General features: G+C 38.8%; 1 protein-coding gene across 2 annotated transcripts in view; it reads right to left on the reverse strand.

Annotated features, from left to right (window-relative positions):
* SEMA6D (semaphorin 6D) overlaps positions 1-26,669 on the reverse strand; it is a 607,749-nt gene that overhangs the window by 246,955 nt on the left and 334,125 nt on the right. Inside the window, exons 1-2 of one of the 2 annotated variants that reach the window (XM_048956670.1) lie at positions 25,386-25,487; positions 6,508-6,609 (exon numbers count right to left, since the gene is read on the reverse strand). The gene's annotated coding sequence lies outside the window, so the exon portion shown is untranslated. Of the gene's footprint in view, positions 1-6,507; positions 6,610-25,385; positions 25,488-26,669 lie in introns of those variants that run through there. The other variant, XM_048956669.1, reaches the window with a different exon arrangement.

Below are 26,669 nucleotides of genomic sequence, written 5' to 3' on the forward strand. Positions count from 1 at the left end.
TTGCTTCAATTCAAATTTTCTTAATCTTCATTTTCACGTTGAATATTGGTACACTGTCTGCCTCATTATGCTAAAGAAAGATGAAGTGAGCTATTAACATGCTGAACAGCCTACGAGATGTTATGATATAGAATGTCACTCATTTTTATGAGTTGGCTGTCAGTGTGTGCGGCAATAAAGTTATAATTTCTCACTGACAATATGTGATGTCTGGAGTCACTGCACAATCCTTATTAAAATTTCAATAATTGTAAATCAAAGAAAAGCAAATACAACTTTTATGAAATGGTCGCTTCTGAAAGTCAAGGAGTACAAACTGGTGGAATGCAAAACCAGAACATTATTCTTGTGGTGCTCTAAGTCATCATCATCATCCTGCAGTTTCTCTTTTTCTCATGCACAAGGCAGGGTGTGCTTGGCAATGCGCACTGTAACATTTTCAGGAGTGTTATTCTACTCTTGCTGTCAGTTCAGCAATGGTGAAGTATTGCTTGGTTTTAGCTCTTCACTGACTATACCTTTATGTGGCTCTGAAAGCCATCAGAATATTTCTGGAAATGTTTACTGGAACTGCTTATTACAGCTCTTCATCAGTAAAATCAGGTATCTCTGGAAGCAGTTATAAGGCTTGGACAGTGAGAAAAGTTAGAAGAGGTTTCAGACAGCTGATATGCACACACCCCCGGGCAGGGGTTTCAAAGCATTGCTCATGGCTCTACACAGCTGTGGAAAATGGCAGGGATGAATTTATGGCAGGGTCTTTAAAGTGTCTCAGAAGTTTGAACTACTATTGGACAGTACACAGGGAAATGAATCTCAAATTCCAAGTAAATATCTCCTGCATACATATAGCTGTGTAAAGGCTACATTTTTTTTTAACTGCTTTTATTATTACTTTAAGTCAGAAATGTAAGAAGTCTCTATCACTGTCCAAAACACAGTTCTTTCATTTTTAGCTGGAGATATCCCAGATGCTCAGAAGTTAAAGTTGTTGTAAAACATGCCCTCAAAATAACAACTTTTTGGAGTTCCTAGACACAGATCAAAGTGTCCCAGTCACTAAAGTCACAGCACAAGGTCTTGATGTAGTGGCACTGGAACTGTAACATTTCTCCTTGCTATTTTCAGTTCCAAGTGGTGACTTCTTGCAAATCGACACATGACAAGCTGAATAAATGCATTAATCATATCTTTATCAACACTGTACATAGGATAAATAAATGGATAAGTTTATGAACTTCCTTCAGGGGCTTTTAAGTATCTAGAGCTAGTCAGACTGCTGAGATGGTATATAGGTATGACACAAATGTTGTGTAGCCACTGCTCTGTCCAAACGTCAGGAATGTCTGCACTACAGAGACGTATGCCAACTGGCAAAAGTATGCTTTGATAACTTAACAGGAAACATTGCTCTATAGCTAATATTTGGGTTATTGTTCATTATCCAATAGTTTACTCAAATATATTTCACAGCAGCATCTGTCACGTTTTGGAAGTGCTAACTAATACCTCATTCCCAACTGTATTTCTCTTCTAAATTGACTAACTCTACCACGGCTAAAATTTACAGCATAACAGCAACACTCACATGTCAGATATGATATATATCCATCAGTGTCAAATTTCCAGCACGTCAGCATCTCAGATGTACTTCCTCTAGACAGAACAGACAGCATGTGTCCACGTACAGACAAACTATTGCAAAACTCAGTGTGTCCTCATTAATAGAAACATTTGTGCAGAATTCAAGCAATTATATTGGAAAAGGTGTCCCTTCATGTCAGCTGTGTATCAAGGAATGTGTTCCGGTTCTCCCAAATTTGATTTAGTACCACAAGTGTCCTACCATTACTGAAAAAGTTTTATAGCTACTAGAATAAGTCAATGGACAGCTGTCCATGTCTGTCAGAAAGTTCTCCACTGAAAAAAAAGTCACAATTGACCAAACTAGGCAAAGAAAATAGACTCTACAAGGGGCTTTGTGATGTTCCCCCTGGATATAAGGGAGAAATTCTTTACTATGAGAGGGGTGAGGTGCTGGAACAGGCTGCTCAGAGAAGTTGTGGTTGCCCCGTCCCTGGAGGTGTTCAAGGCCAGACTGGATGGGGCTCTGGGGAGCCTGGTCTAGTATTAAATGGGGAGGTTGGTGGCCCTGCATGTGGCAGGGGGGTTGGAGATTTATGATCCTTAAGGTCCCTTCCAACCCTGGCCATTCTGTGATTCTGTTTTATCTCCTCATACACCCAGACTATCATACAGAAGATTCTCACCTACATACCAAGACAAAATAAGAAACCTAATGTTATGGTGAGATAAGACTTCCAGAGAAATCTAAGAAAATCTGGTGCACAATCCTTGATGTGTACCAGTTAAAAAAATATTCTGTTTTAAAGATATCAGCTGAAGATAACTGTTCTAATGAGAGATGTGACAACTTTTAGTGCTTCAGTGGCAGCCAAAAGATCAAACATCTTCTGTCACCTGAAACAGCTGGGAAGCTACACACAGTCTGATATGCTTTGATATATTTGATAGATTATCATTTGAAACAAAATACCTGAAAGCCCACTCTAATTAAGAAAAAAAACAGTAGGTGAAGAGTCAAGCTTTGATGCAGAACGATACACTGATGTTTGTACTGACATTTTGATATTTGGCAATACATAAACTGCGTAAGTCATCCAGAATATCTGACTCTCATGCTTTCTGTTTATGTTCCTTCTTGGAAAAGATTTTTGGACAAAATTTTAGTGATCTCATTGTTTTTATGATGCTGTTTTTCAAAGCATTTTTAAAAGAGATTTACTTACTGCGAAAAGACCTTGGAATGACAGAAATATTTACGATAACAAATTCTTTAAAGCATGAAACAGATCTAAAATCATTTTCTTGTATACCAGTCTGTCATTATTTTATGATCTGATATTTTCTGAATGGCTAGGTTAGAAACAAATGCTTCTGTGTGGTTGAAACACTGGAAATCCTGTAATCCCAGCTGTGTTATGCAATATAATAAATGTGTCAAACCCAGGTATTAGTGGGGATATTCAATTTAGGACCCGTCATAGATCTGAGAGGGGGAAAGATGCATCTGCCTTAGGCCTGTGGCATGTATAATTTGGTGGGGAAAATTACATATTTTAAGAAGAAACTAAAGAATATTGCAGTTTCACATTTCTATCCTTTGTATAGAAGGCTGAAATACAGGCCACAGAATCAGGAAAGCCAGTGGGAAAAGTGAAGAGGAAAGACTGCTTATTTTAGGTCTCTATACATTATGCCATAACTATTGGAATTGAGTCCATTATACCCTCAGACCCTCAGCATTTACATATATATATACATGGGGGGCATACATACACACTCTCATACCCTGATGTATTTATTCAATCAGAAGACTTCCTCTGATGTTACCAAACCCAGTCACAAAATTACAGTGTAGTTCATTTGGTATAGCATGACCTATTTAACAGCAAAATTACTTGGGCTTAATGTGGATATTTTACATTCAGTTCAGTAAAAGCTACCTGAGAGTACAAACACACTAAGACACACACACTGAAACAAAGAGGAAGCTTTAGCTTTGTAACTCTGCAGTTCCCATTATTCCTTCTGCTGTGCCTCTATGCTACCTGCAGAAGCCATCTGCCACCTCAGGTTAGGCACATCTGCAGCCAACATCTCAGCAAACAGTGCAGTGCTAATGACTGACACTCAAAGCATGGCGCTGTGATATTTTTCCTTGTTTCTCAACCTACTTCCCAAACACTTATTTGATTATAAATTGGTGCATGTCTAGATACAGAGGGTTAATTTTAATTTTAATAGAGTAAAAACAGACCTAATATATTGGACTTAGAGTAACGTGTACCTTTTATGACTCCTCAGTTCAGTAATGAACGAGCATCTTACAAGTTGTATCAGCATAATTAGTTTGGTCTTTTAACAGAGAACACCAAATCTTTGTTGTTCTCAGCATTTAAGCTATCAAAGAGAAATCATGTATACAGCAGCTAAACCTTTTCAGACTGAAGTACTTAGTATTCTTCCATTTAGCAGCACGTTATGAAGTTTCATTTAAAAGGCGTAATTTTACCAATTAGCTCATCCTGCTCAAACACACACATACCGTTGGGAAATATAAAAAAGGTTTATTAAATCAAAAGATATGGCTGCACTTCAACTAGCACATGGGCATTAGAGATCAAATATTCCCTATAGATTAATCCCCATGGCATCACAGGCTGATTTGGCTTGCCAGTATTACATTAGTAAACCATCTAATCCAATTTAGAACAGGCCAGGAATGTTCCATCCATTACAGTATTTCTAGTGTCATTAGAAGCAGACTGATCGAATAAGCATCTTAAATCAGCCTGCAGCATGCAAGTAAATCACCGTGACTTACCCAATGAGATTTTTTTTTTTTTCAAATAAAGAGTTTTGCAAATTAAGAATAAGAAAAGAAAAAAAAAAGAGACCTCTCATAAGATGGAAGCTCTCTATGATTTTCATTTCTTAACACTTTCAGGCAGCAGAATTTCAGTGCGCATGATTATGCACTCTGTAAAGCAGCAGTACAATACACCAGGGATTTAAAGACATGAGAAACTCCTTATTCTTTAGCAAGCTTATTTTTATGAAAAGCAGTGGAAAAAATACCACAGTAAAGAATAATAAACAAAGTAGGCTGATCAAGGGCAGAGGTAGATACTACTCTCACTAAGAAAATCTGCTGTATAAAATAAGAGTAGCCATAGTAATAAAATCCATCAATCAAATATATAACAAAGGTTTGTTCTGATAGAAAGGATTAAAAGAGCCCAAACTTTATATCCACACAAGATGAAAAACACTCAAATGCATTACAAAAGTAATATTTTCACTCCAAACTGATATACCTGAAAGGAAAACAATTCTTCAATAGAGTAGTAAATATATGAATAAAATTTTGGCAATAGTTCATTGAGATGATGCAGCTATCAAAAAGATTTCAGAAAAGGGCTAAGCTGCAGTTTTGAAAAGGCAGGTGTCAAACTGAATAAAATCATCCAAATAGCATGCAACCTTTGCAGCTCTCTGAGACCTATCACGTTCCACTGACCAGACTACACAGGGCTCAGTCGCACCATTTAAGCAATCAGCCATAAAGAAGAAACACTGCTCTGATGCACAAGTTGGTGAACACCTGTTCCTATGCTCTCGTGTATGTGAGTGATCCACCTTTGTTTAACTGCTCTGCTGTCAGTCAGACAGCTCTTAACACTGACTGGATTTCCAGCATAGCTTTGTTAGAAAAAAAAGCTGTATTGGTTCTTTGTATACCGCTACAGAAAAAGTAACAGCTACCCAGAAATGCAGAAATGCAGGAATTGTTTTCACCGCAAATTGTACATATGGAACAAAGACAGTTTTGCAATGAAATCATGCACAGATCCAGGACATGACTAATCCTTGCAAAGTGTATTAATGTCTTAAGCTTGCAAGTTTTCATTCCTTTAATGAAAACAGATCTCCTTCACTTTTGAAGGAACACAAACACCTTCTGTGAGAGAAAGAGTTGAAGACGATTTTCAACATGATTTACACAGAATTCCACTCAAATTTCACTTCAAAAATTAAATCCTTTCACAGTGCTATATTGAAAAGATCCAAGTCTCAAATTAAATCCATCTGAGAGAAATAAAATAGGAGAAATCCTAACAAACCCAGTAATCCATCCTTACACACAACAAGCTTGTAGCAAGTCTCTGCTCTTGTTCTTTCATGTCCTTTTGATCCCAACAGGCCTGGCCCTTGCAAACCCTTCTCAGTAGGATATGGAAAACCACATTCAGACAGCTAGAGCTTGGAAAATCCGTTCTATCCTTTACTTACACCAGTGCCAAACATTATTATTGTTATTAATAGAACAAACACAGATTGCAGCAGTAAATCATACTTCTCCCAGAGCTGATTACCTGTCAAATGTTCATCATCAGTGTAAATGACTAATGTACCTGATTAACAAAATCCAAAAGCTTGCTCTTAGGTAAAAAGCCTTAGCGTTGCAATTTCTCTGATGAACTTCCATTCTGTTCCAGGGCAGAATATGCCAGATCTACCAGTTCAATTTCTGAATAAAAGTACAAATGCTTTGTACATTTTTAAGCAGAGAATAAGCACTGGATTGAATTATGGCCACATGTTGCTTTGCTCTACCACATGGTGATTAGGAGAGCCACACTTTGTTCCTTTTCCTTTTCCTTTTATTAGTGTTAGGCATTAGCCTGAGAGGGCCGATAGGGAGACAGAGGGAAAGAGGTTCTTTTGATGGACAATGCTGTCTGCCACTAACAAGACTTACCTATAGCCATATAGGGAAATCATAGCAGTGACTTTCTGGGCATTGAACAACCAATCTAACGCATCAGGTAAATGCCCAGAGAGTAAATGAATGAACCCAGACTTACGTGTTCAGCCTTTAATCATTAGAATTAATGTATAGTAACTCAATTGAGTGCTTACCCGTAAGATGGATCCTCCCAGCTGTTGATGAAGTTTGTAAGAGTTGCTGTTGGTTCTCAGTATCTTCAAAATTCAAGTTCAAAATGACACAAGGTGGGGCATCTGCAAAGAAAAAGCACTAATTCACCACTGACATTTTTGAAGAAGAGATATTTCCTGGTATAGAAGCAAATTACACTCCACCAGCTTTATAAAGTGGTTACAGTTCTTGCAAAGGAGATGATATAGAGATAAATCTAAATTTTCTTCTGACACAACTTCTTCTAAGTGAGAGTGCCAGAACAGGGTTTTGTCCCGTGTCTATAGTACCAAGAAAGTTTTCACATACTGACAGATTTTATATACAGCATGTTGAAAGGAAAAACTAAATGTTGCCATGACTGAGATTACATCTTCCAATCTTCGAAAGACATTTGCTTCCCAAGGGAGAGAATTAAACAAAGAGGCAAAGGTTACAATTCTATACACATAAGTGCTGAATTTCACTTGTAATGAAGAGTATTTTTGCTTACTACAGATGCAGCATCTCAAAGGAGACAAGGTGTACCTGTGGGATGATTCAATTGCTCTTCTACAATTTTGCAAGCTCCTACAAATTCAAACTAGAAGTTGTACTGAAAAAGTTATGCTGGGTAAGTGCAAGGGGAGCACACACAGACACCTTTTGGTCAGCAAGGCAATTTCCTGGGGCAATGCACTGATCAACGCACTGAACCGAAATTTCTGCAGGATAAAGGTTTGTGACGGAAAACCTTGTGTTAGATGCCCATAATTGTGACAAAGTCATTGCATATTCTGCTCAATGCTTTTTCTGTTTCAGCACTTTGTTGCTGTACAAAGAAGATCCAGCAACCTCTTAAATGTGGTTGGTAACTCGAAGTACATTTGGATAATCAGCCAGAGAGAAAGGCTCTGTTCTCTATGTTCTGCTGCCTATCTATGAAGTGATAGAAAAATTAATTAATGCACATTTGCCATCTTTCCAAGGTTTTCTCTTGGAAAAAAAAAAATGAGAGAGAAAGAAAGAAAAAGAAAAGCTTGAAATATTTTCTTTTAGCATTTGTCATTAGTAGTTTGTATTAGAGAGGCTTAAAAGCACTTAAAATCTGTCATGTCTTTATCCAAGTAGTAAGTTTAAAGCTGTATACCATTAACTTTTTAAACTATAGTAATGTAAGCATCTATTTTATCTCAAAATTGACTCTGCAGAGCTGTCAAATATGCTTTTCCTCTGTGCTAAACATAATAAGAAAAATGTTACAAGCCAAAGCATTTGCTGTTATTTACAAAGCACTTTGTGCTAGAGACCATGCAGAAGGAAAGTAGACTAAGGCTCAGACACAACTCAGCCCTGGTAACATAATGCACTAATCCTGGTTACAAAGGGAATTCACAGGAGACAGAAGACCAAAGGGCAAGACACCTAAATGAATGAATAGGGAATGCTGAGCAGAAAATTGTTTCTGAAGCCCTGCCTCTCTCTGAACATTTACTCCATATATCAAGGTACCAGCAAGGACTATCTGAGCTCACACTCTGTGAGTCGTGAGTGCATTGCTTCATCTGCATTAAGCAGCTCTGCAGAGAAGTATCATTGCTATGCTTTTTTCTAGACTTAAGCTTTTGTCAGCACAGTTAGCGTTCTGCCCAGGTGCCCACTTCATCAAGTCCTCTACAATTTTCCCTCTGCCTAAACTTAAGAAAACATTTTGTACAGTGGCACAGATCCTGTTTGAGGGGTGAAGGCAGCAGTGTGGATGCTGGTTGGATTTCCATTGACAGTGTGGCTTTTATCTTCCTCACCCTGGAAAAGGCCAAGGGAATAATCCCACACTTCCTGGAGCAATACTCCCAGCTGCTCAAATGACAAACAGAAACTAGGAGCAGCCATAGCAGAGAAAGATTTCTATGCCAGTGGCTATCACTTGCTAAACTCAGTGATGCTCCTGCATGCTTGTACTCTGCACAGCTCTTCATCTGGAACAGTCAAGTGCAAGAACACCTTATGTGCCCTTCCAGAATGGCTGCAGAGAGAGGAAGTGCTCAGCTCAACCAAAATGGGCAAACTGCCTTTCAGATTGTGCCAAGGTTCCTAAGGCATTGAAGAGGCTGAGCAGGGCTTTTGTGCCATTTAGTCATTCAGGTTTTCATCTCTGGGTACAGAATTCTTTTTGATGGACTTAAAACACTTCCGAATGTAAAGAGCTAAATATCCAGGCACTGTAACCATCCAGGCATTTTCCCTGGCAGCCAAACCCCACTCTTAGCTTTGCAGGTCATCTTCAGCATACAAGATGGTTCTCCATTGCTATTACAAACTGGGACATTTGTGCACACAGGTGAAAGTACTTGCATCAGGACTATAGATTGCTTAGCCGTAGCAGCCTGTTTCATTTTAAGAAAAGTCATTTAAAATACTTACGAGAGCCAAACAATCTCAAAACCTTTAATAATAGTGCTTGTGTGAGATCTGGTTTATCTGTAATTATTCTTTCCTTTTCTTTTTTTTTTTTCTTAATTTCAATAGTGGAAATTTTTTTCCAAGTGGAAAAAAAAAGAAAGAAAAACAAAAAAAAACATTCTATGATCTGAAAAGAGCCACTGAAATCAATTAGAAAGCCTTCCACTGACCTCAACATACATTTCTATCAGAAAATGTTGCCCAGAACAAACTTTAGAGCTAAATCAGAAACCTCAGAATCAAAATCTTGTAATACAGAGATTTCAATAGACATTTTATTAGGTTCAAGCTAAAAAGATGGTATTATAAACGTATTGATCTCTTTACCTTTCAAATCAAATGGTGTCAATGGGAAGAAAAATTACAAAGGTGCTCTGCCAGTGGAAAGGAGATCCCTTATGGGAGGCCACGTGCACTAATCCTGTTTGTTTCGCTTGCAAAAGAATTCTTCAAAGTTAAAGCACTCTAGGGATTTATTGAGCACTTTTCAGTCTTCAGCTGGATTTACCAAGTGAAGCAGTTTCAAAGCCTGTAGATTAGTACTACACAATCAGCCTCCTATAAACGGGCATGACAAGGCCCAGCATGATGTTTCAGGCAGTGGCAGTTTACATGACTCTGAAGACAAAGGTACCATTCCACTCACAAAACAAGGATGAAAAGATTGCTCTACACTGTGTGGGTAGAATTGCTTAGGAAGACAAGGCTTTACCCCGCTGCCTGTTGCCTGGTGTCAGACGACTCCTACTGCACTTGTGTTCATCACAATGATGCTAACAGGATTGGTGATGCTTAGTAGCTTCTCTACAACTTGGATGCTGCCTTGCTGAATAGTTAAGATTTTCAGAAAGTTGTAAAGAAGACCTTCACAGGTGCTGTTTGGGGAATTTTCATCACAAAAAAGGTGTGAAATTCAGTTCCCAGTAAGTGTAACTGAATCCACAGGAGCCTTCAGTGGGTCTAGGATTTCACTACACAATCTTTGTGTACCAAAGATTTTCTCTCATAAGAGCAGCTGAAGGGAGCTTCTGAAGCCAAGACGATCTATGTTACCATTTACAGTCACTATTAAATTCTGTGTTCTCATGCCTTAGGCAGAAAAGCTTAAATCACGACAGGAAGAAAAACGTTCATTTTAAGAGTTGTTTAAAAGAAAGACAGAAGAACTATGGAATTGTGGAATATTTTTTTTTTTAAACTTTCAAACTTGCAAAAAGAGCACTTCATAATTTTCATAATGAAGCAAAATGAATGGAGGAAAAGCATTTACAAAAACATTGACATTTCCTTCTGTTTAATTATTTTTCATATATTTTGGAACTGAGAGAAGCTCAACCACATCCACCTGTTGTGTGGACTCCTAATCAAGCATAAGAATATTAAAATCCCACAGCTAATTGAACTCTGAGACACAGAACACAGTACTTTCTCACTAAAACAAATCATCTCATCCCCTGTTTGGGATTCTTGGAAAGTCTGAGAGACAGAACTCTCAAAAAGATCAGTATTTACTTCTTCAGTCATACAATGAGATTAACTTTCAGTGTACATGTCTTCAGGCAAGCAGGGAATCCTCAGTTTCCAGCTGGACATTGGATACTGATGAGTATTACAAAATATTATAACACATACAAGGCACTAGAGCCAAAGGGCCTGAGTTATAGGTACCAGCACAGCACATACAAGAAGAGTGATATAGAACTGTTCATCTCTCACTGGCTCTACTGTCTACATCTATACAGTTTTCTTACCATTTACACCTGTAAAAATTAATATGATGTTATAACTCTGCTTTGTTACAACTCTTGGGGGACAAAACAAGCTCAAAGAATCATCATTCTGAAAAACATTGCCTGCTATCTGAAAGACTAAAATGATCCCAATGTTATAACACAACACAGCTTAACTAAACTACAATAGTTCACTGATTAGCAATCAGTCTTATTTTGTATGGTTTATTTCTATGAGTCTATAAGCACAAGACCTGTGGTTTAAGGAGATAGCTTGCAATGACAATAATGTGCAACACACCGAGGTACTAAAGGCTGCTACAGGCAGGAACTCTCCCACTCTTCCAATAGCAAAGACTTGGTCAGAATTTCCAATTGCTCAGGAGGATTCAGACTTAGTGAGTCACTTCATTTTTGGAAAGGAAATTATCTGGATCATTACATTATTTCCACTCTTGTGTACATTCTAAATAAATAGTTTGGGATATGCAGTCAGGCTTACAGACATATCAATAAAATAGAACTATTTCCTTTTTCCCAGTTACACTTTTGCAATCAGTTTGACAACAGTAGGGTTACTGGAGTGTAACTGAAGACTGAATTTGCACAGTCAAAATAGGTAACTTTGAAGGAAAACAGTCAGTTTGTCAGTTAAAATTACCACTACCTGTTTGTAACTATTCACAAAGTTACAGTGAGTTTTAGAAGAAAGAAGTTGACTTGGCAGTCTTGGCTAGTTGAAGATTTACAGCTGCAATAGCAATGGAAATAAATACTTATTTTTCAACTTACTTTTCAAATAATTGGGTGCCTTTTGTACAACATTCTCGTATGACTGAAAGTCATGATGCAAAATCACTTTTGGCAGCAATTTCCCATAAAGGTCCTGGTTTTAGGTAATATTATAAATGTACAGTGAACTAGGGCAACATGATAATATGGCATGTCAAATTTATTTGTAGCTGTAGGCAAAAAAAAATGAAGAAGGAAGAACAGATTCAACATAGCATTACAGCACAATAAAAATGTGCTCATTAGGTTTCATAAATTTCATTACAAAGTTTAATGCATACGTTTACATCACTAATACAAGCTGAAACCTGTGTTACAAGGCTTTCAGTTGGAAATTGCTTCTCTTTACAAATTTTCATCTGAAGTGCTTTAAACAACTATGTCAAAATGCAGGAACTAAATATGAGCAGCTACAGCATTCTGCCAGACTCCGAGCATATCTTTATTATTGGGAGTATGGTTTGTAAAACATCAAAATCAGGTTGTCATACAGAGATTAAGGCTGGGATTTTTAGCAGAAGCTAAGGGAGTTAGGCACTCAGCTCCTTTTGAATTTCAATGAGTCAGGAGCATACATCTCCCTTAGGCTCCTTTGAAAGTCTCAGCATAAATATTAATAACTAACTTTTAACAAGCATTTGGTCATTGGTTTCAATCATTTCAAATATGCCAATGGCTATGTCCCTTTCCCACAAAGATCTTTTCCCGTGTGCCATTTTTGGCAATGCTCTTATACGCATAGTGTTACAAAAAGGATCTTCTAAATTTCTCTCTATCTAGCCCTATAGAGTTTACATATGCTATTTATTGCTTAGATCTTTGGTACTCTCTCTTGTATGTCCCTGAGATGCTGCATTTAAAGAGTAACAGTGAATTCATATCATGTAGTACGACTGATACTGCTCAGAGAGAAAAAAGAGAAGTCAGAATACAGAAGAACAAGATGCTATGGATATTCTAATCACTCCATGAAAAAATGTATCTTGCAAAAAGTTAAATGCTGACTCGACAACTGCATTTAAATGAGATCCGGTTTCACTTCAATTACACATTAGAAGTACATTTTTCATATCTTTCATTTTTAATTCCAACACTACAGCTAAGCTCTAACACCTTGAAATGTGTGCAACTCCGTGCAGTACATGGTGCTGAGAGCTATGAGCCAGCTCAGAGTTGTGCCAGACCGCCACCTGACAAGGTACTGTGTGCATGTGTGCTTGATGGATCCAAGTTGTCATGCACTTCTGGAATGGCAAATATAATGCAGATTGTACTTGTGTGGATATTACGCAGACACAAATCATATTGTATCCAAAATCCACAAATCGTATTGCTCCGCTCTACCTTCTGTATCAGGGAAGCAACTTGCTCCCAGGGTGAAACTGGTCTCAATACAGTTCTCATGCAACTCCTTAGCAAATGTGATGCAGATGGAAGCACATTCCATCACCATTTCCTTTGTTATCAGTTCCTCCTTTCTCAGAAGTGTACTGTGAGGCACTGGCACCACTGAGAGTGCTCAGATTTATCACTATGGGATGACAGAACCACATGCAAATAGCACTCTGCATGTCCTCATCTCCTCTGGCTGAGCCCTCTGGACTCCATTTTCGTCCTTCACAAGGTGAAGTATCAATACCTCATTTTAATAAGAAGGTGTTAGTCCTGGTTTCCTATTATCTTTATTCCTTACCATTTCTCCTGAATGATGTTTCTGTTGTTTGCTACTATTCTTCCCCCCTCAAGCCACTTCATCAATTTACAAATTTTAAGATGCAATTCCATTTATGCTAATATTTCTTTCTTTTGATTCCATAAGAGGGTTCAAACTGTGTCTCACAGCAATAGCTTGCAGTCCTTACATGTGTCTTGCTAAACACAGAACAGTTTATCTAACCCACAGTCTGGAAAATCCCGCAGTGCCAATCCCCTACAAATTGTTTCACAAATATGCTCTGTTTTATTAACTGTGCAAACCGGAGTATGGTAACTAATACTACTCTAACAGTCTCAGTTTACTTTCTATTATAACAACATTTCCATAGAACCATATATTCGTATCCTTGTACGCTTTGCATTTTCATGGAGTGTTACTGGCAGGAGATTTGTGGCTGCTACACATACACCAATATACCAATATTGAGGTGAAAAGACAGTTCAGACTCCTGATAATTCAGTACATCACCAGTAAGTGCAAAGAATTGCATCTGCTCACATTAGGGAAGATTTTGCCTTTTGGAAGCTATAAGGAAATCAAATATTTGCTTTCAAATTTGATTTTCCCATTGGTTCAGTTTTTCTCCTGTATAAATTTGGAACTGTGAAATATAAAGAAATAACAACATATGAAATGTAGCATCACAGAGGACTGTGTAATGAGAATTTAGAAAAGCTGATCAAATGTACTTTAGGTTAATAACAGAATCGATACACGATTTCACATTGTCATCTCCAAAACTCAACAAGCTATTCTCTGTCCTTAATGAATTTAAACCATTATTTCAAGGGAAATGCCATAATATTTTGGAAAACTATATTGCCTGGGCATGACATAGCAAACCAGCAGTACATACATGACTGCCACAAATAGAAAGATAAAGAACTTATCTCCTTTTCGACTAGGATAAGACAAGACAGAAAATAAAAGCATTAGAATGCAAAAGGAATTATTTAGAAAGCATAAACTCTTCTCAGCTATTAGGACAGTAGGATGTTACAAGAGCTACTTAGAAGGGCCAATGCGCTTTTAAGAGCAGATGAGGCAAATACCTGCAAAAAACACTTCAATTTTAATCTGCCAAGGAGTGGGCTAGGATGCCTCTCCACATTCCCTCTATGCACGATGCTATGATTAATAACCAGATCACATGCTATCTAGGTGTGTTTCAGGAGGAAACTACAGTAATGCAACGTAAGTTAAAAATTCTGCCTCTATTCTGAGGGCAACAGCCCTGATCAGAGTGCACTGTCTGTAGAAGCAGAGCAGACCTCCAGGGAGCTCCCACACCTGCAGCTCAGGTGTGGCCTGCCACTCCATGGCCTGGCAGGTATTCACAGTTGCACCACTCACCTTCTGCTGTGTGGGTGCAATTCTGAGATTCCTCAGATTGCTGGGGTAGGAAACACAAAATTTTAGCTACAACATCCTTATAACCTCCTGAACTCTGGTGTGGCAAAACTGCGAGTGTATTATGCTCAGAGACCTGGCAGATTGGGTAAGCACCTTTGTAAACGAATAGAGTAAGTCAGCTATGACTCAAATTACTAAGATTCTATTGCATTAAATAGAAAAGATAAAAAAAGAAAAAGATTGAGGTCCCAAAGGAGAAGAAAAGAACATGTTAGAGAATATTTAGGTAATTAAGGTGATTTCAGACAGTCTAGACCTGATGATTTTCATCATAAAATATGCAGAGAACAAGCAGAAGGAATCTCAGAAGTGATTATCTATGGGAACTTGGAGAAAAAGAGATATTAAAAGGATAAACCCAGTCCTAATGTTAAAAAGTGTGGGAATGTGCTAAGGGCTGTGGGGGGCAAGAGTAGCTGGAAAAATGTTATTGAATAGCTTAACTTCAACTGCTCGCAAAAAAAGTTCTTTGTAAGCATCTAGAAGGTTATAAGAAGGCAGGTAACAGCCAACACAGTTTGCAAGAACAAATTATGGCCAACAAATCCCATTTCCTTTTGTGACACAGTATGGAGGTAATCGGCTAAGGGAGTAGCTGAGCTCAGTCTGTCCCAAGTTTGGCTCTCTTCAAAGCTTCACAACAGAGAGATGCTTTCTAAGCTCACAGACGGCACCAAAGAAGGAAGGTCTGCAGGTATGCTGAAGAATGGGAACAGAAACCAAAATTTTGACTAACTGAAAATGTAGTATGGAGGTGGAAGGAAAGGGAAAGAAGATAAGGCTGAAGAAGGCCAAAAGAAGAACTGTGTTTGTTCAGGAACAATCAGAATCAGAAATGCAGGACTGAGGACAGCAAGACTGCTAGGTAGTAGATTACAAAATGAGAGTGAACCAACTGCATCATGCTGTCCCAAAAAATAGAAACTGCTGCCTGGATTGCATCAGAACTACCTCCCCAGCAAGGTGCTGTTCTGAGGTCTCAGTTTTAGCATCAATCCTGAGCACTGCAGAGAGATGTGGACAGACTAGAGGCAATCTAGAGGAGGGTGAGAGTGAAAATGATCAAGGGACCATAATCTGTGACAAAGAATTTGAGTTGTTCAGCCTAAGGAAAGAAGTGGTGTGTATGGGATGTTTGAGGAATTAACAGCCTTAAAGAAGACAAGTGTCAGTTGCCAGGAGGAACGAAGTAACGTTTGGTATGGAACAGAGCATATAATTGTGTGTAACTGTAGGAAGGAAGATTTTTCCTAATAGTAAAGACACTAAAACTGGGGAATAGCCTGTCTAGTAAGACTGGAAAGATCTCACTTTTGGAAGTCCTAACTGTAATGTTAGAGGAATGTCTGTTAGGGCTGACGTTAGTATCCTGCATGTGTTGCTTTGAGGGTCACAGATGGACTGGAAGATGCATTAAGGTACCTTTTACTCCGTTTATCTATAATTAAGGGATAATTGAAGGATACCATTATTCTATCAATTGGCATGAGATTTCCTAAACCCCAAAGCTTTGTTTTTCCTATAGCTCCACAGCTGTCAATAAAATTTTCTTCTTTCCCTTTACAGTTCTGACATATTCCAAATTTATAGAAAAATACATCTATTTCTTGCTTTCCAATGAAACGTGGGTTTGATGCTCTAAATCTAACACTTTTTCTTGTTTTGTGTTAACATAAAATATTTCAAGCTGTTCAGAGATTGAATTTAATCCTCCTTACAATAATCCAAATTCAAATCCTCATTTCAATTATCTCTATATTCTGTAGAATCCCTCAAATGATTCAATGCTGAAGTATTATATGCGTTATAATTTAAAACTCAGAAGTTATGAATGGAAGCAGATTATATCTTATTAAAATGTTAATTCCAGTCCTTTGAGATAATTGTAACTACAAGCAATTGGTTAATGTGTCAGAAATAAACACTGTCAGAAATAACTGAACAAAAATAAGCATATGGACCTCATTCACTTCAGAAAAATAGGAAGGCAGAGTTATAGGACTGATTTTCAGCTGCACAGATACAGGTAAAGACCCTAGCCCCAAAAGAATAATTTTGCATAGTTCTTTATGTATCTATATTTCAAATTTCAAACTTAATTTTCCCTTCTGCATTTACATATTGAGCTGAAATTCTAAGGCCTGACAGCACAACATGCACAGTGCTGTGTGATGGAGTAATGCCATCCTGGCATTAACTTACTGTGACTGTACATCCAATACAGTAGTCAAATACAGGTCTAGAAAATCCCTATTTGTCCAGCTCTGCCCTAAGCAGTGACCAACCAACAGAGCATTTGGTGAAGGATCTGAGACTGTCCTGAATTATCTCAGGACAAATAGAGCTGAAAACTGTAGAAGTAAATATGAAAGGATAAAAATTATTCTTACCAGTATCCTAGCCAAACAAAATAAGAAGGAGATAAACAGTAAGACATGAAAAAGACAAGGTGCATTACTCTGAAGCTGAAATCAACACCTACATACAGATTTACTGGAGACAATTCCATTCAACATGGCATCAGGTCCAGATCCATTTATTGTCATGAGCAGCTGCACCGCAGTCAATGATGTTACTTGTGTGAGTAAGCAGAGAAGTTGACCTTTACAGAGGTAACAACAGTTTCCAATTATTGTTAAAGTAGAAGTACATAAATCAATCCTACAAAACACTTTGGATAACGACGTGTAGGTTTTTCTGAAAGTAATGCCTCCTGTCAATTTTCACACAGACTACAACAGACACAAAGAGAACAATAACACTTTAATAAAATAGTTCACAGATACAAAATGCCATTTTTTCGGCATGGTCACCACCATTTCCACCAGTCATGAACAAAAACCTGCATGTCATACTCATAAAAATCTGCACGAGCAGAGATGACCTGTTGTCACTGCTGAAACTCAGCACCCACAGCCCCACTGTGCTCACATTCACTATTTTTGTCTCCACAAATCTTCAACAAGTGTCAATGAATGTCAGTGGGTGCCATTTTTTCCACTTAGAAGAATTAATTTCCTTTGCTTCACATGCACTTCCATGTCAGACACCTTTCTATCAGACTGCCTCTCTGCTGCCATCTGTCACACAGCAACAACATGTAATGAAACACTGGTGAGAAATTTCAGCCTCTACTGCCGTATCACCATTTGTCTCTGCCAGCATGGGCCAACACAATAAAATAGGAGGCATTACTTTCAGAGAAGATCCCATATGAAGTACTCACTATCTAATTCCCATAAAACGACATTCCATATAGAGGGTCATCCCCTCTTGACTGTCTTTTATCAACAAACAAACAAATCAGCAAGTCAATGGCCAAAACAAAAAGCAAGGGCTGAGAACACATTATTGTGATGCATCCCAGCATACTAGAAGGAGCAGCAAAACAACGAGCAAACACAGCATAATCCTGCAGGAGTTAAAGGTTTAAAGCACATTGTTTAGAAATCCACACAACAGAATAGCCCCTGAACTCTAGACTTATTTTAGCATATATTTTTCTTCAAAATCTTCACTTAAACAGAAAATGCACACAGTGCTGTGCCTTTTTCCACTGAAAAGATAACCTTCAGAATGTAAATCAATGCACTTTTGCCCTGGTAATCCAGTCTTGCAGAAAGCTGTCTCCAGCTAAACAATATCAGCAGAAAAAGGCATATTAAGCCTTCACTCTTCAGTAGGGTATTCACCCCAGTGAAGTGCTCATTTTAAATCCATGCTGAGATCATTTTAAATGCTACTGGCACAGTCAATCTAAGAAACATCTGACTGTCTGTCTCAGTTATTTAAATTGGGAACATGTCAATGAAGTTGTAACATTTTGGTAGTCCTAACTATCAAGACCTTAAAAAGGCATTAAATCATCGGGCTACTTTTGCCCCTGAGCAAGTCAGTATTGGCATACTCCCTTGTATTCCTACTTGCCTCTCATTGCAGAGGACACTGCAGGAGTGTTGCTGTGGAGGTCTGGAAGCACTCTGCATTGACCAAACGTATGCTGGAGGAGACCACAGCAAAGCAAAACATGTGTTCATATCCCATCCTCACCTCTGGTTAAAAGCAAAAATGAAAGAAAAAGTACCATTCTTCAATTTACAATTACACAAGATCGTAAATATACTGTATACAGAAATATACAGCAACTCAATATATGGTTCTGTGTGATTCTGCTTCCTGGTACACAGCTTGACAGCGACTGAATTAACACCTCAACAAAAGGTGTTGAGGGTGCTTCCCTTAAAAAAAGGGAAGCAGTCACGTATAAACAAACAAACAAACAAGCAAACAAATAAGTAAGTATATATGTAGCAAGATCTGTAGCAGCAGTGAGGATTTGTACTAGCTAGCAGCTTGTGAGGATATCATTCTGAAAAAGAGTAAGATCACACGCTTTCAAGGCCAACTGAATTGCTGCCATACTGCAAGATGCTTGAACCCCATCCCAAGTATAGGAATTGCTGCTCTTACTCTGTTCTGTTTCCTCGTAAGATGCAAAAGCCTGTTCTCTCCCACCCATAGTATGCTGCACAGGCTCGAGGATTTAATAACAGTTTCCTTTGAGCTCACTGTGATCAAGCCTATATATAACTACCCCTCTTATTTACGTTTCAGGATTTGAAATGGCACACCTGCAGTCAAGCCCACACATTTTACAATCCCATAAGCATCAAGCAAAGCTGACTCCATCTGACTTCCTTGAAAGAAAACTGAAACAGTTCTCATTTTTAAAACTTCATATGAAACAAGTGAACTTTTCAAAATGACATTATTCGAAGAGAACAGTGAATCCTAATACAGCGAGACAAGGATTCCTGAGGTCAGAAACATCAGCTTTACAGAAATGTCCTAAGGGATGCCTGAATGTATTATCTCAAGACCTTTAACCTCTCACTTAGGCCCTACTGCCCGTCACTCCACTATCAATCCATTTCTAACATTTTACTTGGCTATGAACTTCTTGGAATGACAAGAGGATGATTCATAACATATAGTAAGGCTTCCAGGAAGCTTTTTCACTCAAGCTACAGGGTAAGTGAATCAGCCTTTTGCTTTCTCCCAGGAACTACTTATCTTCAATCTTTCAATTAAAGGTCAAAAAATGAAAGAAGACAGCTCAGTCATCTATTATCCTTTCCCCCTTTTCTTATTGTAAGCAGCTCTGTTCTTTACATAGTTGTGTCTTAACCAGTTTGAGATTGTTTTCATTGGCAGAAACACAAAAATCATCTTGCAAATTTAAAGAACAAAAGGAGAAATGCACAGAGTGGTGGCAACTCCTCTTGTGACTCCTTTTGACACTAGGTTGCTTAGATCCTCCTGACAGAAGCAAATCTAAAGCCTTTATCATAAATTAGCAAATATTTTTTTAGAATGTCAATTTGATAGACTTAAAGAGAAGTATCTTTTCCACCTGCTTGTTCAGAAAGGAAAATACAGAAATGGAAAGTATGACTGCTGTTTGGCTTTGTTGTCTGGATTTCAGGGCAGAGGGGAGTTGGTTTTGGATTTTATCAGACATGTACATGGTAAAAAGTAACCAAGGATGTGGATTAGCATACAATGCCTATTTCATCATCGCCCTAAGGCCCTGTTGTATCAGCTCAGACGGAGCTCTGGTGGGTCACTGGGCAGACCTAAATCTCATTAAAGAATACACTTGGCACTGACAGTCTCCATGCAGGTCAAAGAAGCGGCTCCACTTGCCCCATGCCTAGCCCAGGCACAAGCCTAATACAAACACAGGGTGATTTTGAGGAGGTCAGAGTCACAGGAGAGGAAAGCATGTGAACAAAAAATAAATGAAGGAAAAGCTGAAAAAAAATGGTGTTCTGGTCAAATCAAAACAATTTGAGACTTCCTTCTATCCTGTTTCTTCTATGGGAAAAAAAAAAAAAGTAATCATCCAGATTAATCAATAAACATATTTTGAGGCACAAAAAAAAAAAGATTTACTTTCCCTAACTTGGCCAGTTTACCTGTTCTTTTGTTATCAGAGGATTGTGCTCCTATATAAAATATTGCACCAAAAAGTATCAAAGGTTTTGGTTTTCTGAGGGGGGAAAATAATGAACTGTTTTGACATTCATAAAAATCCTTTATCTTGTCCCTGGGTGTATTTTTATTCCTCAGAAACTCTAGTTATTGCTGAAAGAAAAGGTTGCTGAAATAAAAGGGCTGTAAGAACTTACTGCTGGTAAGTGGGCAAAAGTTGGTTAAACCCCCCAAAAGCTTTGGCTCTCTACTCCAGACAGAGCTTGTCATTGGTGAGGGTCTGTGAGAAGAACAGTGGGAGCCCCCATCTCTGTCCTCTGCCAGCACGAGTGCATATTGCCTGAATTGGATGGATCACTGTGCTACCTTGGAGAATCACCTCTGGACCCATCTCTGAGCTCACTAACATTGCGCTGTGGCCTGGATGTGCAGCCCAGCAGGTGGGAGTCAGACCCCTTCCCAGGAAGGGCTCGCCATTAGAAAGGCTGGAGGCTAGTTCACATTGTGAGCTACAGCTACAGACTCAGGAGAGCTGTGATTTACTGCAACATGATCAGCTTGTTTGACAGACGAGCCCATGAAGAATAGCAGGAACCAGCTGCTGAGCACTCAGTGCAGCCTGGCACGGCACCGAGCCCTGCGCGGGGGCTCAGCAACATCCCCTGCCTTGTGTCTGCATGCCCAGCTGAACTCCTGAGCACAGCCACGCTCAGTTCAAATGCAATCTTGCATATCTGGGAAGGAAAAAATGATTAATGGTTAATTCTGAATTAAACTGTGAGTGCAAGATTGAATTTCCTTCATGAATGACACTGTGTGTTAGTGTTAGTAGCTGTGTCACAAACCAGCTCCGTGTTGCTTGTTCATTACAAAGCCGATAATGGGACTAACAGAGCATGTGCACCAAGTGGCTGCTTTTTGTAGCTCGACTCGGGTTCAGCACTGCGTGCCCGACTGACAATGGGAGTGCTCAGGCACAGGCTCCCGATTTGTCACCTGGCTACCCTTGCACACTGCTGTACCTCTTGATATAGATGAAACAGAGCTGCTGTTTGTTCCCTTTCAAAGAGGGAAATGTTCTTTTAAATTGGTAAATGATCCTTGGCACGGTTAAAGGAAAAAGTTTACAAAGAAAATGAGTCCTCTCCATGACCTGAAAAAAGCCACATTCCTCTGCACCAGCTCTTCATAATGCTTTGTGTGGGTGAAAAAGACCTGAGTGAGGATCAGGGCCTTAGTGAACTCCCTGCAACCATAGCACAACTCCCCATCACCTTTCTAACATTTACAGACTTATTTCCTAGATAATTTGAATCTAATCTATCCCACATCTACCCTCAGCCATGTGTTCAATTCTATGCACTTATGCCTCTGTATGCATCATTGAGATTTTTGCATTCTGATATCTTTTTTAGGGGTACAGTGATTCATTTCCCATCATTTGTTTATCATTTCCCATCATATTTCTTGACCTAGTACAAGCAGTCAATGGAACTGCACATTTACATCACATATGCCTCTGGCTCCTCTCTTTATAAGAATGGCCTTCTTTGAATTGTGTAATTGAAAATAGAAGTTTAGATGACTGAACTTTTCAGAGCTCATAACAACTCTCAACTGCTACCCACATCTCATGGAATAGGAATCAGAAGCAGCATTTTGATCTACTGTTCTTATTTCTTCTGCACATTGTGAGGCTAAGACAGAGGGATAAATTACAAAGATCCTATTTATTGCAGTGGTACTGAATTGACCCCATGTCTTTCTGTGGTGCTTTCCAAGTGTGACTCGGCTTCATGCTAAAGGGAGTCACATTATCAGCACTTCACAGGGGCATGCATGGGGGTTGCAATGCAGTGGCTTCCTTTGTGCCCTACGATCTCAAACATGTATCTCTGCACCTTATTCGTCAAAATAAAAAGAAAAATCAAATCAATATCAAATCAAAATCAATATTTGCTTGCAAATCTCTGCTCCCAAGTCTAAGGAAACCACCCAATAACCTTGACAGCATTCTGAAGGCCATGTGTGACTGTGGATGTCAAGGAAATGAATGTAAGAAAGTTATCCTAAGGATGAATTATTCAACAGTTTCAAAGGAAATGAGAAAAAAACTTCAAAGATGCAAGAATATAATCAGCGAATTTATAGCAGGTTGTCCAGAATCAGGCCCAGTTACAGCAGTGCAAGAAATATAACTGAATTCAGACAGAAAAAAAAAAACCAAAACAAAAAACAACAAACTAAAACAAAAGAGGAACCAGAGCTATGGCAGGATAAGCAATAAAGAGTGAAGAATCTTTTGCTGTCTTTCTGGAGTCAGCTTTTTAGTAATCTGCTTTTTAAAATACATTGAATATGCTGGCAAACATCCACACACTTTATATACATCACCCACAGAAGAGTCTACCAGTCTATCATTCTCAATAGGCATTGAAAGGCAGTAAATGTCTCCTTGTTGTGTTCTGAAAGTCTTCCAGGTCCAAGCTATCACTTACACTGAAGGTTATATGACGTTTGAGGAATGGAACACTTCCAAAACAAACAAAATGCTCAGAGAAAAAGTACAGGCTGTGGATACATCATTGGCTGTAACAATGCTAAGAGAACTCTGAGAAGAGAACAAGGTGTTATTCAATTGCTGGATTATTACCATCATTTCAGTTTGGGCATAAAATTACATCTGACCACAGGTCAGACACACCACTGTCTGGAGCAGAGTGTAATTACACCAGCAGTTTTCTTCTTTCTAGCATAGCCCAAATACAGACCCACTAGCTCCTGCAATCTTTAATTTATCACATCTCGCTAAAACATTTTATTCTTTTTGATGATGAACACCAACAATAAAGACAGCAGCTTCAAAGTGTACTGTCAGTTCTTTTACCTTAATAGCTCATGCAGACACCATAGGCTTCTTGTCAACTTTCAGAGCTCTTAAATGTAGAAAAAAGGCAAGGTTGCTCAAGAGAGTCAATCTCTATTAACAGGGAAAGGACTAGCAGCGCATTGTAAGAGACGCTTGTCATTGCAAAAAACGGAACTGAAAAGTGACTATGTACTATTTAGATATTCTCCACATCACAATCACTGAGCTTTCCTCTGAATGCATATTTATACAGCAGGTGGCATTATTAGTGAATGAAGAACCACACAAACGTTGAGTGACTCACTTTCCTAAATATGAAGTTGAAAACCCTTTGATCAGATGTTTCCTGCTTTGCCATTCCATTTCAAGAACAAAGGAAGAACTACTTGTAGCAACGTGAGCAAGCAAGGCTTTCACTGACTATTAATGAATTAGTGTTTTGCTGAGCAGCTTTGTATCTTGTTCTTAGCTAGTGTTAGATATGAATGGCAGTGACAGCTTAATATACACTTTCCCAGATCCTGAACGTTCGTGTAATTTGAGGGGTCAGAAAAATAATTTTTTTTTCATTTTTCAAAATACAAAGAGAAAAACATCTTGTTCTGAAGATGGATTTTTTTTTTTCTTTTAACACATAAAAAAGTAGATGTGGATCCTCAGTTATACTTAGTAACAGGGCATGAAACAGCCTAGGAAAGTGCCCTAAGACAGTTATTTAACATTTTCCATGATATAAGAGACTTTTTGGGAAGCATACTCCCAGCCAGCTGTGCATCATCTGCATCCTGCCAGTCATAGGCAGGGAAGCTGCTGGGTGTGCAGGGGCACATGGTGCTCCAGGCAGCCTCACACCAGCGGTGCCCTGCAGGACTCATTAGTTGGCAGCTTTCTGCAGCTCTTTCAATGGCTTCCCCCCCGGTGATGTTGGAAGTCTGGAAGAACACGCATGCTAAACTCCTTCCTCATCGTTGTGAGCCAGCCTGAGATTTTGACACTCCACACTTCACTTGTAAAACATCAGTGACCTATTTCTTGTGTTGCCCTTTCAGAGAGGAAGTAATTCCGTGGGTGAGAGAGAAATGCTGTGGCAGATGCTGAGGGCTGTTTCCAGATTTTTCTTTGCAACATACATTTGTCATTTTACACTTCTATCTCAATACGGCTTACCTGCTTTTAACTTTAATTAACTTCCACTACTAACACTTCATATACTGCTCTGAGTTTGAGGGCATGATAGGCAAACATTACTATAGTTAAGCAGGTGAAAAATATCAACAATAAGCAGGGGATTTATAGTAATCAGTCAATATGCTCAGCCTTGCAACTGCTCAGTACTTTATGCTCCATAATTACATGGTTGCCACAGTGTAGCCATTCAACAGTGTTATAATTAGTGAGTAATTAACTGAAGAATTTGATGACATGCTGCAGAGCACAAAGCATGTGTGTTGTTGATAGCAAAAGAATTCATCACCTGTCTTCGTAACAATTCTCTGAAGCCACCATGAAAACCCTTTGTTTCTCATTTGTATATTTCAGAACTTTCTGGGTGCTGTACAAGATCAGAGACATTTATAGATGGTTGAGATCACAGCAGTTAGGCACTATGCCGTTATTGAAATCAGCCATATTTAGTCGCTCCTGTGAATCTCAGCCTTACGTGTGCACATGTATAAAGCTGTTTCAATACATCCATGCACTCAGAGCTATATATCTCCCTCTATTGGTGTGTGTGTATATATATATATATATATATATATGCTTGTGCCTGTAGGATTAAAGTTATGTTAATATAGCTGAATCACAGTAAGCGATAAGTTAAAATAGCTATTCTGTTAGAAAACAGTCTTGTTAAAGGCAACTTTTTTAACATTTGTAAATTAGTAATATTCATCAACATACCTAATGAAGTTACAGTAGCAGAAATGCAGAGCACAGAAAGCTCGTGCAAGCTTCTGAGAGGAGAGATGTGAAAAGGAACAGGGAGGTCCGGCTGATCCCTGGCAAGGAAGTGCAGGATGTACGTGGATAGTAGAGAAGGGCTGCAGTTTTCATGCCAGATGAGGGAAAAAAAATCTGCATGAGAAAAGCTGAATGCCACCCTGAAAGCTGCTTTCCGTTTCTCATGCCAAGTCTTGGCCTCTACATAGGACCAGTGACATGTTTCACTTTGATATTTTCAATCCATTGTTTTTCTGAACATGTTTTTTTTTTTTTTTTTTCACAGCTTTTTAGGTTATCCAAGTATTCCGGACCATTTAAAGGCTCTTCCTTATCCTTTTGTTAGAACAGCAGCACTGCTCGCTGTGCATGTCTGTACATAATCTCCAGTAATCTTTGCCAGCAGAGAGCTGGAACACCTCCCAATTGTGTTGTCTTTTAAGAGAATTATTTTACATTTTTTGGTTGTGGTGCCTGAAAGATTTAGTCACATATATACTGGAAAGACAGACATTCCTTACGGAGTGACTGTGTCAGCTTGAATTTGACAGAGCAAGCCAATGCGAGCTATGTGCTCTCCTGAACTGAATAAATGAATAAATAAAGAAATAAATAAACTCCTCAGAAAGCTATCAAACATTGCAAAGCAGTTACAGATGTAAACACAACAGCCTATAATTTCCCAGTGAATGTCAAGTTGGAACAGCGTAGGTGGTGCTAAAAATCTACCTGTGACTTTCTCATGAAACCCTCGTTACTGCAGCCTCAATTTTGGATTAGCCAAGAGTTCCTAAAATTTACTGCCATATGAAGGGAATGTAATCCAGTGCAATACCATCTCTTCAGCTGTTTCACTGGCTGATTTAGAAAGCCCTGACAGGAGATTTTAAAGCAAACTTAGTTTGGTGGCCTCCCGACTTCAGGAGATGTAACTCTCCTACTTTCACCTTTTTAGAATACACATTTTGAAATTAATGATGACAAATTAAATGTTGGTACTTTGAAAAATTTACTCCGCAGTCTGTAAAGCTCTGGCCATCGCCATGGCCCTGACACAGCCTTAGGGCAGGTTGGACATGCTGTGCCAGGCTGAGGGGCTGGCATGCCTCCTGCAGCAGCTGGCATTTTGAGTTGCTTTCTGCCCTGTGGTACAGTCGAAGCCTCCTGACCAGATGTGCTGCCCACGTAAACCTGAAGTGCACCTGCCTCTCCTTGGGCACAGTGATTGGATGCATAGAAAAATTA

This window comes from Lagopus muta, chromosome 10, assembly GCF_023343835.1.
Source record: "Lagopus muta isolate bLagMut1 chromosome 10, bLagMut1 primary, whole genome shotgun sequence".
Lineage (NCBI taxonomy): Eukaryota > Metazoa > Chordata > Aves > Galliformes > Phasianidae > Lagopus > Lagopus muta.